This window comes from Amphiura filiformis, chromosome 13 (genome assembly GCF_039555335.1).
Source record: "Amphiura filiformis chromosome 13, Afil_fr2py, whole genome shotgun sequence".
Taxonomy (NCBI): Eukaryota; Metazoa; Echinodermata; class Ophiuroidea; order Amphilepidida; family Amphiuridae; genus Amphiura; species Amphiura filiformis.
In genome coordinates, this window is record NC_092640.1 from 15106472 (window position 1) to 15117252 (window position 10781).

Below are 10781 nucleotides of genomic sequence, written 5' to 3' on the forward strand. Positions count from 1 at the left end.
TTAAATGCCACCAAGACAAATCTTATGTTCTTTGGAACACCTCATCAGACTAATGATATTACCAATGATTATCAAATATATCTTGATGGATGTAAGTTGACACGTGTATATGATGCAAAATTTCTTGGTATTACTCTAGATCATAACCTCACATGGAGGTCGCATATAAATAGTATTTGTAAAACATGCTGTAAGAATATTGGTGTACTAAACAAACTCAAACATTTCTTACCAAAACCCAACATGTACCAGTTGTTCTGTACCCTTATCTTACCATTCTTAACTTATGGTATAATATTGTGGGGCAATGCCAATAAAAATATTTTGGATAGAATTGTTAAGCTTCAAAAAAGAGCTGTAAGGGTCATCTCTAACAGCTCCTATTTGTGTCATACAAAGCCATTGTTTGAAAAATTGAATATTCTTGATGTGTATCAACTTTATAATAAGGAATTGGGTCTATTTATGTACAAATACCACATGTGTCTATTACCAAGATCTTTTGATAATACTTTCATCAATATGAAGTCTATCCACAATTATGATACAAGAGGTAAAATGATTATCGGGCCGAGGTCCATCGACTTAATAATGTTTTGTCACTTGGCCCTAGGCTGTGGAATAGCTTACCAAAGGAAGTCAAAGAAGCAAATTGCATCTCCAAATTCAAAACTGGTATTATTAGAATCGTTAAAGGTGATCACTAACTCTTGATTATCGCATTCATGTAATAATTCTGTTTTTACTCTATTGTACAAGTTACTGAAGTTGTTACATACAGGGTGTCCCAGAATGATTTGTACCGTGTTTGCAAAAATAACTAAAAATAGAAGACGGGCAGTGTATCTATTTTTGATACCAGCATTATAATGTTGGATATGTCTCCTACCTATTCTGTTAATTTCAGCACGCTACCTTTATTTGTTTTGGCGTGGCATGCAATAATGTAAAATCGATGAAAAACGACTCGCATACCTTTGAAAAATGGCACGATACGATGAAATGAAGAACGTGGGATGTTTGGCACAGCATTTCGACGACAACTACTGTTGGGGTTGCGCCTTAAAGCTTGCCGGACAGCTGCAATGTTCGCTCTAGTTCTAACAGTCTTACGAGCACCTGAAGCTTCACTCTGCCGATTCCTGACAGTTCCATGCTCGTCAAACTTCTTTACGTTATACACTATCGTCTAATGAATCTTCTTTGCGTCTCAACATAGCTGCCGGTTTCCAGTAAGTTTTTGAAAGCAATCCACGCTGCTGTACAGTAAATTGAGGAGCCGACTTTTCTGTACCACAACCAATTCGATCTCTGCAAGCATTTCAAATGACATGGACCTCACACCACAATAACTATATTTAAAACTACCGCCAAAGAGAGAATTGGATTAGGCCACAAATCCTTAATTCCATATAATGATTGCTTCGTAACGTCATAAATAATAGATAGATATCGGCTATTTAGTGGAAATATGAACAGGGCACAACTAAAATACCTGCATAACTTTTTCCAAATAACTTTGTGCTGAACGGTTAGTAATGTTACAGATTTTCAAAATAGGTTGCGTTGTCAAAACTTAAAATTCATCATTTTTACGCAATCTTCTATAACTTCTACTAGAAACGTCAAATTTTTAAAAACTAAAAAATCTGAGAAAGCTAACTATATGTAGAACTTAAAATGCAAAACAATATGACCATTCAACATGCCCTTCATACCTAAAAAATTCCATCTTTCCCGGTACAGATCATTCTGGGACACCCTGTATAAACACTTTTAAAAAAATTGCATTAATTTGCCTGGTTAATGTATATAAGTGATATTCAAGATGGGTTCCGTGCTGTCTCTTTTTTTTCTGTTTTTATACTGATTTTTTTTTTCTTGTGTAAATATCTTAACTTATTTATTATTTAATGTAAAGGTGATGCATTGTCTTTCAGGCCTTTGGCTTTGTAATGCATCTACCTCATCACATCATTATTTTCAACATTGTTTATATCTGTTATGCTGATTATGTATGTATTGATGATGATGAAAAAATAAAATGAATGAATGAACTAGCGTTTTGCGGCCACTTAACGCCATTCGTGAGTTTCATTCTTAGGAAAGAACCATTTTTCTGGTCATGTATGTGTAGACTATGAAACTTAGGTGACCACTTGGCCCTATATTGTTTCTTGAGAAATGTTTGAACAATATTGTTAGCCCAAACAGAAAGGTGCGAAAAACATTCTTTGAGAGATTAATTGATTGGTTAATTTCTTTTCAATTCGTACCCAGCAACTTCATCTCTTTTTGTCCATTATAAACTACAATGCAGAACATTAGTGTTTAATGTGTATTGCCCCATTGGAACGGTTCGAAAAATAGGTATATTTGTAAAATCCCAATTATCTCTGTGACGCGTGAACGGATTTTCATGTTTTGTGCACCAATTTAAAGACGAAACGTCATGGTTTTTGAATCTTTAAAAAAGTTTTGATTTTACTGCCGACATTGTAAGTTACGTCCTCCAAACCACAGGGCCTATTTTTATTGAGACACCCTGTACATAACTACTAAGTTGTTGGGTCTAAAGTATATAAAAGTGGTATACATAATTTAGAATGCCAAAGACTTGATGGATCTATCAAATTTTGGCAAACTGATGTCCCATGGGGAGCTGTCCCTTCCCTTGGATATGTTTACAAGTCGACTGCAAAATATGCTTAGCTATTTAATTTCTGGATGTTAATGTTTTGATTGTGTTCATTCAGTTTTTATTCTTATACAGTACATAATAATATACAATTAAAAATACGAAGATTTAAAAAGACCTATCATAAGCATGGTAAGAAGAAGCAGCATTAACTTCAAGGAAGAGTTTCATATATTTTTATACGATTAACTACACTGAGCTTGATTGAACTATGGGACATACGTCACTTTATGGTTTCTGAACTAAACCGGGAAAATGCTATTAAATATATAATAAGTTAAATATATAATTAGTTATAATTCATTTCATTTTTGCCTAGGCCTATGCATTAGGCAATTTTTAACACTACTTTAAACTATGTTTTCCCTTCACATTTAATATAGCAACGTGCTTATTTGAACAATATTGACGATACATGTACCCAGCAAACACAAAACGTTTTCGACATCATTCGCAAAAGGTTATCAAAGGTTGTTATAAAACGTTTAAACGTCGGGTTATATAAAGGGTATATAAAGAATGTGAAACGTTTTCGTAACATTAAAGAATATTTTTTGATAACCTACTGCAAATATTGTAACATAATGTTATTTAAGTGTTGAAAAAATATTGGGCAAAAAATGTTTGCAAAACATAGTTTACAATAATATTTTGAAAACATCTTAAAATATTGTTGCAGTGTGTTTTCATATACAAAACGTTTTAAAACGTTTTCATGACCTTTATATAACCCGACATTTAATGTTATTAAAACGTTTATATTTAAACAAAACCCGAAAATATAACTCATTTAAATCGTTTTTAAAACGGGTTTGTATTTGCTGGGTATCTAATGCTTATAAACACGATAAATAGCATTTTCATATTTGAACCATTGTAAAATATTTAAGAACTTCTGGATTTGATTCTGAACATTTTTCCATTTTGTTTTCGCATATGAATTTGTATTTCCAAATAGGCTTTGAATTTAAGGCTAAGTGAATTTGGCTGCACAATTTGCGAAATTTGCTGCACAATGTGCGAAATTGGGTGTACTATTTAGAATTTTGAATGCGTATTAAATGAAATAGATTGCACATTCGCTAAATTGGAATCGAGAATGTAAGCGTTAATTTAATTTCGCGCGAAAAGAAATGACACTTATGCTAAACTGAACGACCAAAGTTATTGCTTTTGAACCACATTTCGCACACTCTCTAATATTTATTCCTCCCAAAACTAGACCATGTACTTCTTTGTTCTCTGACGTTTAAAACTACATGCCTTCACCCCAACAATTTAAAAGGCCCGCCTTTTTGCGTGCCTCGGCATTGTCCGTAATATATTGATTTTATACTACGTAATCAAGTATGTTGTATGTGATTTGAAAGTCAATGGTACAATCTTTATGTGATCATAAAGGAACTCCATCAAATTATTCATTATATGGGGTCAAAGGTCAACTTTCATTACATACTGACCGACCCTCGTACTTGCTGGCTAGCCATTTCGGTTTATAGTCTGAATTGAAGTAGGTCTATATATATCGTGAACACCGTCCCTGATACTCGGTGTCGAGTTTGCCCCGGTTACCTGCTTAGTTTACATTGACAAGCTGATTATGTATGTGGCCTTGAACCTGAGGAAACTTAATTGCTTGGCTGAAAATGAACTCATAATATACATTTTGGTCAACCGTTTGAAATGATGTAAGCATAATGATAACGTAAAATCAGCTGTAAAATGTGCAACAAAACTACTTCTCTAGACCAAAAATGAATGCTTTTGGCACCATTGTGATCGTTTCCGACGGGCTGAATAATCAATAATAAGTAATTATTATTTTTGGACATTACCGATTGTCAAACGTAAAACTAAGCCCAAGATCCACGACATATACAAAATACAGATACATTTATTGCCTTTTTGAATTGTTTGTATCTGAGTGAATATACGATTGGGTTTATTACTGAATTAAATAAAGGTAAAACAAATAGTGAAATTAAGTATAGTTTCTGAAGTTCTATTCCAAATTCTTCATACGATACTACACCAATATATTCAGGAAAATAGTCAAACAAAAGCGACACTACTTGCAGTGGTGTCAAAAACGCGATGAATAAAATGGTGATTATGAGAAGATTGCTGAAAACATTCTTGCGCGCTTGTCGAAACGTTTTTGCTCTCTGATCACTCGCTATCTCAGATAACATGCCAGTTCCTTTTAAACTTGCCAACATTCTGGTGTAGATAAAGATCAGTATCAGAACTGGAATTGCATAGCTTATACAGAACTGTAATCCAAAGAGTGCTATTTGCGCTGGTACATTCAATATATTTTCGTTGTATAGACATTGTCCAATGTCCTCATCATAATAAAGTACAAAAACCAATTTTATTTCAGAAGCTATTGCTGTTATCCATTGGCAAATAATACAGATTCTTTGTCGTTTAGGAGTAACAATATAATGATAATGTAATGGATAAACAATACCAATGAATCGTTCACCAGACACTAAAACAAGAGCGAGAGCAGATGAAGTTGTCGAGATCCAGCGGAGCAGTCCAACGTAATCAAGCTTGCACAGAATTAACTTCCCAAAGGGATTAAGTGTCCAGTTGTTGAAAGTTAGTCTGTGAGTGATTACTTCCAAAGTTGCGAATGTACATACGAGAAAATCCGTGATGGCAAGGTTTGCAATAAGGTAATTTGTATTCGTATGAAGAAATGTTGTCTTCCAGATAACGTAACAAACAAAGACATTACCAACTATCCCGATGACGCTTAGCCCTACAATATAATTGTCTGGCCTCCATGCTTCTTGCTCCACTTCAATGAATGACGTATTATTCATTGTTATAGTAGTACAACCAATTCTTTGCAAAAACGTACTCGACTGTTAATGCAACCAAAAGTTAGTCTTTGTTTTGCACGCGTTGTAAATTTGGCGAAACCACCTAGAAAAGAAACATGATTATTAATATCTTTTCTGGAGAAAAAATTATCAAATGCTTTATTCAGATCTGAGAATGTCACGTGTTGTCTCTTAAATGTATATGTTATTAAAAGGTGGCTCATACAAATTGTATCAGACAGACGTCTGAAATGTCTCCGCAGATGATGAACACCAAATTGGTAGCCTTATCCAGGTTGGAGCAATATTCTACGACCCACCTGATTGGTAATTGTGCTATATCATCTGAAACGCTAGAGCAAGCTAAAAAGTGGAAATCAGATCGTAAGAAACCAGATGAAAATGTTTGGATCTCTCTCCTAAACGCAACTTAATCTAATGTCCACTGTCTCCAGTTCTTGTGTCACCGTAAACCCATGATATTGTGCGACTGTTATATAAATTGCTCAGTTTATTGCTGAACTAAATGAACGACTTTCAATCATCATTGAGCTCTCTATTGCAAAACACAAAGAGCTGGGGGCATATACCGGCAATATTATATCATATTTCGATCGTGTTGGCACTTGACAATATTTTAAGCAAGCTGTATTATTCTTTCATTTGAAGCAGTAATGCTTAATAATATAGCAAGTACCTGTTGAAAAGGTAATATTCTGACAAGGAATATTGAGCATATTGAGTGACATACCATAACTCTATATGGCAGAAATCAATAATATTAGTGAATTTTGTAAATAAAACGACAATATGCTATTGGTGTCAAACTAGATCACTGCATCATAAGCAACCGGATTCGGTTAGACACGATGCCGAATTTGATTAGGTACCAATGACTCTTAACATGAACATCACTCCCTGGAGATAAATAAATTGTATCAAGCATAAACATTAACAGTTGCATAGTGTTATTGTTTTTGTTTTTAATTTAAATAAAATAAAGGTACGATAAAAAAAAGTGTCATCGGTACCTCTTCGGGCACCGATAGCGCTATAGGACCAAAAAGTTGTTGTGCCTTAGCACAGGCTGCGGACATTGTCAACGCTTCGCATTTTCGAAATAAGTACAGGCTGTATGAAAATGATTATTCGATATTATCCGACTTTTTTTTCTTTTAGTGCATTGTTGGGATCTTACCTCGAAGGACCCCAATTGTTTAGCATCTACCCGCGAGGGCACGGTGGCTCAGTGGTTACGGCCTTGGACTCATAATCTGAGAGCTTGCTTTACGTGCGTGGGTTCGAGTCCCCGTCCCGCCACAGTGTTGCGCCCTTGGGCAAGGCGCTTTGTCTCGCTTGCTTCACCCCACCCAGGTGCAATGGGAAGCTGTTAGGGGTAGTCACAGTTGTTGTACTGATGAACCCTGCGCCATTTGTAGGCAGCAAATGTGGTTCCGACATATTCTAATAACGGCGTAAAGCGCTATATATCTACATTTATTTATTGTTTTTATATGTCCCCAAAAGACCCCATGTTGAAAGTTGCAACTACATATGTACATGTATGTCACTTTACTATTGGATACCCGGACTATCACCTCTCGCCCGGGGTGACGCCAGGCTCATAGACAGTACCTCGGGGGAAATAGTTTGCCCTATCTCCCCTCTAACCAAGTAGAATTAGTATACTATTTTTGAGAACGAGCTGAGCAATGTATGATATCAGACGAGTGACTATTTATTAAGGCTACCTAAGAAATTGGAATTGTAAAAAGTGTCATTTTGAAAACGAGGGTATGTCCTCAAACCCCAGGGTTGACGCAGTCCTGACGTACATCAGTAAATCTGTTGTTTTACTAAATGTATAAGCTTTCTACTTATGTGTGATAATTATGTGAGAAGTATTGTTGGTACCCAAACTTTTGAAACTGACTTGAAAAAAATACATAATCTAACATGTGGAACATAATGAAATATCTTCCACGGAAGGAGTATGTTTTTCAAATATAATTGGTTAGGGTTAATCATTTTGAAACCCATACTCCCCCTGTATTATCTCTTTACTTATATTTTCCACAACTGGAGTGCGTATTTCAAATGGAGGTTACCAAATTTTCCGTTGTGTTCAGAACTCACACTCCCTCTGTGGAAGACTTCAGCTCAATCTTTCGCAGGGGTAGTGTGGAGTTTAAATGGAATAACCTAATGCTTCAGATGCTTATGTTTTTCTCTTCTTGTTGATCTTTGAGAATTGTTATAATGTGTTTTTCTATGCATTTATTATTTCAATTGAGCGACCGCTATTATTAGGCTATTTACCTGATTGAAAATCATTGTAGCATGTTAGATACCATAGTAACCAGGACAACTGTAGGTTTCAAATCGTGTGTTCGTCCTCATAAAAGCAATTAGTAATGATTGGCTTATTTGACTAATTGCGTACAGCAACTCTTGACAATTAAAATATGTCTCTTTATTCATTTCAAAATTACACAGGTTAAAATTGCAGTTGTTTTTAGCGGGACTACAATAACTAAGATATCGTAATGGAACTTAAAGCTTATATTCTGATTTATCTTATCATGATCATCATAAACGGTAAGCATGTCTAGTATACTAACTTCTTTTGGGGGCACTTCTGCAGCTCCGATCTATATTTTGGCAAAGGTCACACTGAAGTTAAATAAGAAAAAGAGCATCACAATAATAGAAGTGTATGCCATCAGCCCATATAGACAAAGGGGTATCCCCGTCAGTCCGAAACACCGTCAGTCCGAACCACCGCTAGTCCGAATTTTTAGGATTAGGGTTAGATTTAGGGTTAGGGTTGGGTTAGGGTTTGGGTTAGGTTTAGAATTAGGTTTAGGGTTAAGATAAGGTTTGGGGTTAGGGTTAGCGTTAGGTAAGATAAAAACTCGGACTGGCGGTGGTTCGGACTGACGGGGTTTCGGACTGACGAGGTGTACCCAAGACGAATAGGTGGATATATATTTTACATCGGATACACATTACAACTTGGTAATAGGAGACAACGTCAGTGTAGGGTTAAGAAAAGAAGGAGCTATAAAAGGAGAGGAAGATGTAATCAATGGGCAACTTTGGGTTATGAACAAGAAACGACAGCGGACACACGCTCACTGAATTTGCAATCAGCAATGACTCAAAATCATGAACACGTTCTTCAAAAAGCATATCTAGAAGGGAGAAATCCATATGGATAAACCAAAAATATAATAGACGTCATCCTAACAAACAAACCTAGTACCATCCACGATGTCAAGGTACTGAGAGTCTACTGAACAAAGTGAACACAGGATAGTGACCACGTCCAGGATGCTTCTATATAAATGTAAAACTATGCCAGACTTGAGGCAGAAATTGTTTAGAACAAAACACCGGAAAGCAGACCTTGAAATCCTCAAAATTAAAAGAGAGTAGCTCCACATTGAACATAAAAAAACCTGTTTCACATAGGCGTAGATCCGGGGGATGGGGGATTTATCCCCCAATCATCCCCCCAATGTTGACGCCTGAATATAGGTTTCTGACCAAATTAACCTCATATGTGCCCATTTTAGCCCCAAAAGTGCAAATTTTCGCGCGCTTCGCTCGCATTTATTCCACTTTTGCACCATATTTCATCAGTTTAGCTTCAAAATAGCAAAATTTTGCGCACGCTTCGCGCGTATTTGTAACATCAACTTATTCTGTCGCCAAAAGGTGCTGGATTCACTATTCTTCAAGAATTTTTTCAATAACCCCCCCCCCCCCCCCAATGTCAAAAAGAAATCTACGCCACTGCTGTTTCAGGCTCATTAGAAGGAAGAGAACACATACCGACCTGGATATTTGGAATACCTAGCTTGTTGATATCATCGAAGAAAGTGCACTGAAGGTAAGGTTATTAGAAAGAAAAAGAAACAAAGATAACAGACAGCACCAAACAAAGGTGGAATAGTAATCAAAACCGTCGAATACACTGAGTATTCGGAAGTACAACACGCAGAAGACAGGAAACAATAGACAATGACAAGAAAACCAACAATAAGCTATCTGACGGCAAAGAGACAAAAACGGACAAAAATGAATGCTTCAGCCTAATCTTAGTCTGCATCTGGGGATATGAATACATCCATTTCTCCAATGCTGCTCTGACTTATAATGGAATGCCATCCTTTTCATCTAGCAACTAGCCTACCCACCCGGTGCTACGTATATCCTATTACATGTCACATTTGAATCGGGTTACTTAAAAAAACCTATACGTCCAATGAATGATTTACTTTAGTGTCGGTGTGTTTGTGTAGAGTAGGCCGGGGTATCTTAGAATACTTAGAGAATAAAGGTATTGTTTTTAGCCTCTGTTGTGCATCTGTCGTCTCATATATGAAGAGCTTTGTTGCAAAACATCCACTTGAGCAATTTTGAGAAAACATCGAAACAATCATACAAAAAAAGTACCAATATATGGGGGTATGCTTGGGTAGGATAAGCATCCCGCCAAAAACTGCATTTGTTGAAAAAGCCCTTATATCAGTGTTTTACGCCACCTAAATCCTTCATTAAATCCTACATTTTACAAGGAATTACCTCGGGCTTAGAATCGATCAGTCCCGTTGTAGCTATGCTCCTCCGACTGGTTCAAATAGCGGGTACGAGTATCGCATTGCCTCGCACGCGCTGAACCGTGTTACGAGGGTCAGTCAGTGTGTTTTAAGAGTTTACTCATGACGTCATATGTGGATTGTTTTCATGACATTTCTCAATGATTACATAAACACTGTACCTTTGTCTTTCAAACAACACATGTAAAAATTATATCACACACATGATTACGTAACAGCATTAGCATAAATTCAATGGTCTAGAGTCACCTGGTGAAATTGAGTCGTTTTTGTTAAGGAAAATAAGAGGCTGAAATGAGGTATTGTTGTATTTTTTATATTTTCTCGGAAATTAAAGTATGGAGAATGCTGCTCTTTGGAACAGTAATATAACACAAACTACCAGTTCATTAAACCATGTTTGTTGGGCTGTAAAGGTTTTAGTTTATTTCAAATGCGTGGTCAAAGGTCTTATTTTTGACAAAAACAAAGCTTTTCTTTCTATAAAAATCTTGATATTGCCAAAAATAGCAAACGTGGAAATTTAATTTTTTTCTCCAAACATTAAAACGGGAGTCTCCCTAGAAAATATTTAATCATGTGTATGATATAATTTTTACATGTGTTGTTTGAATGACAAAGGTA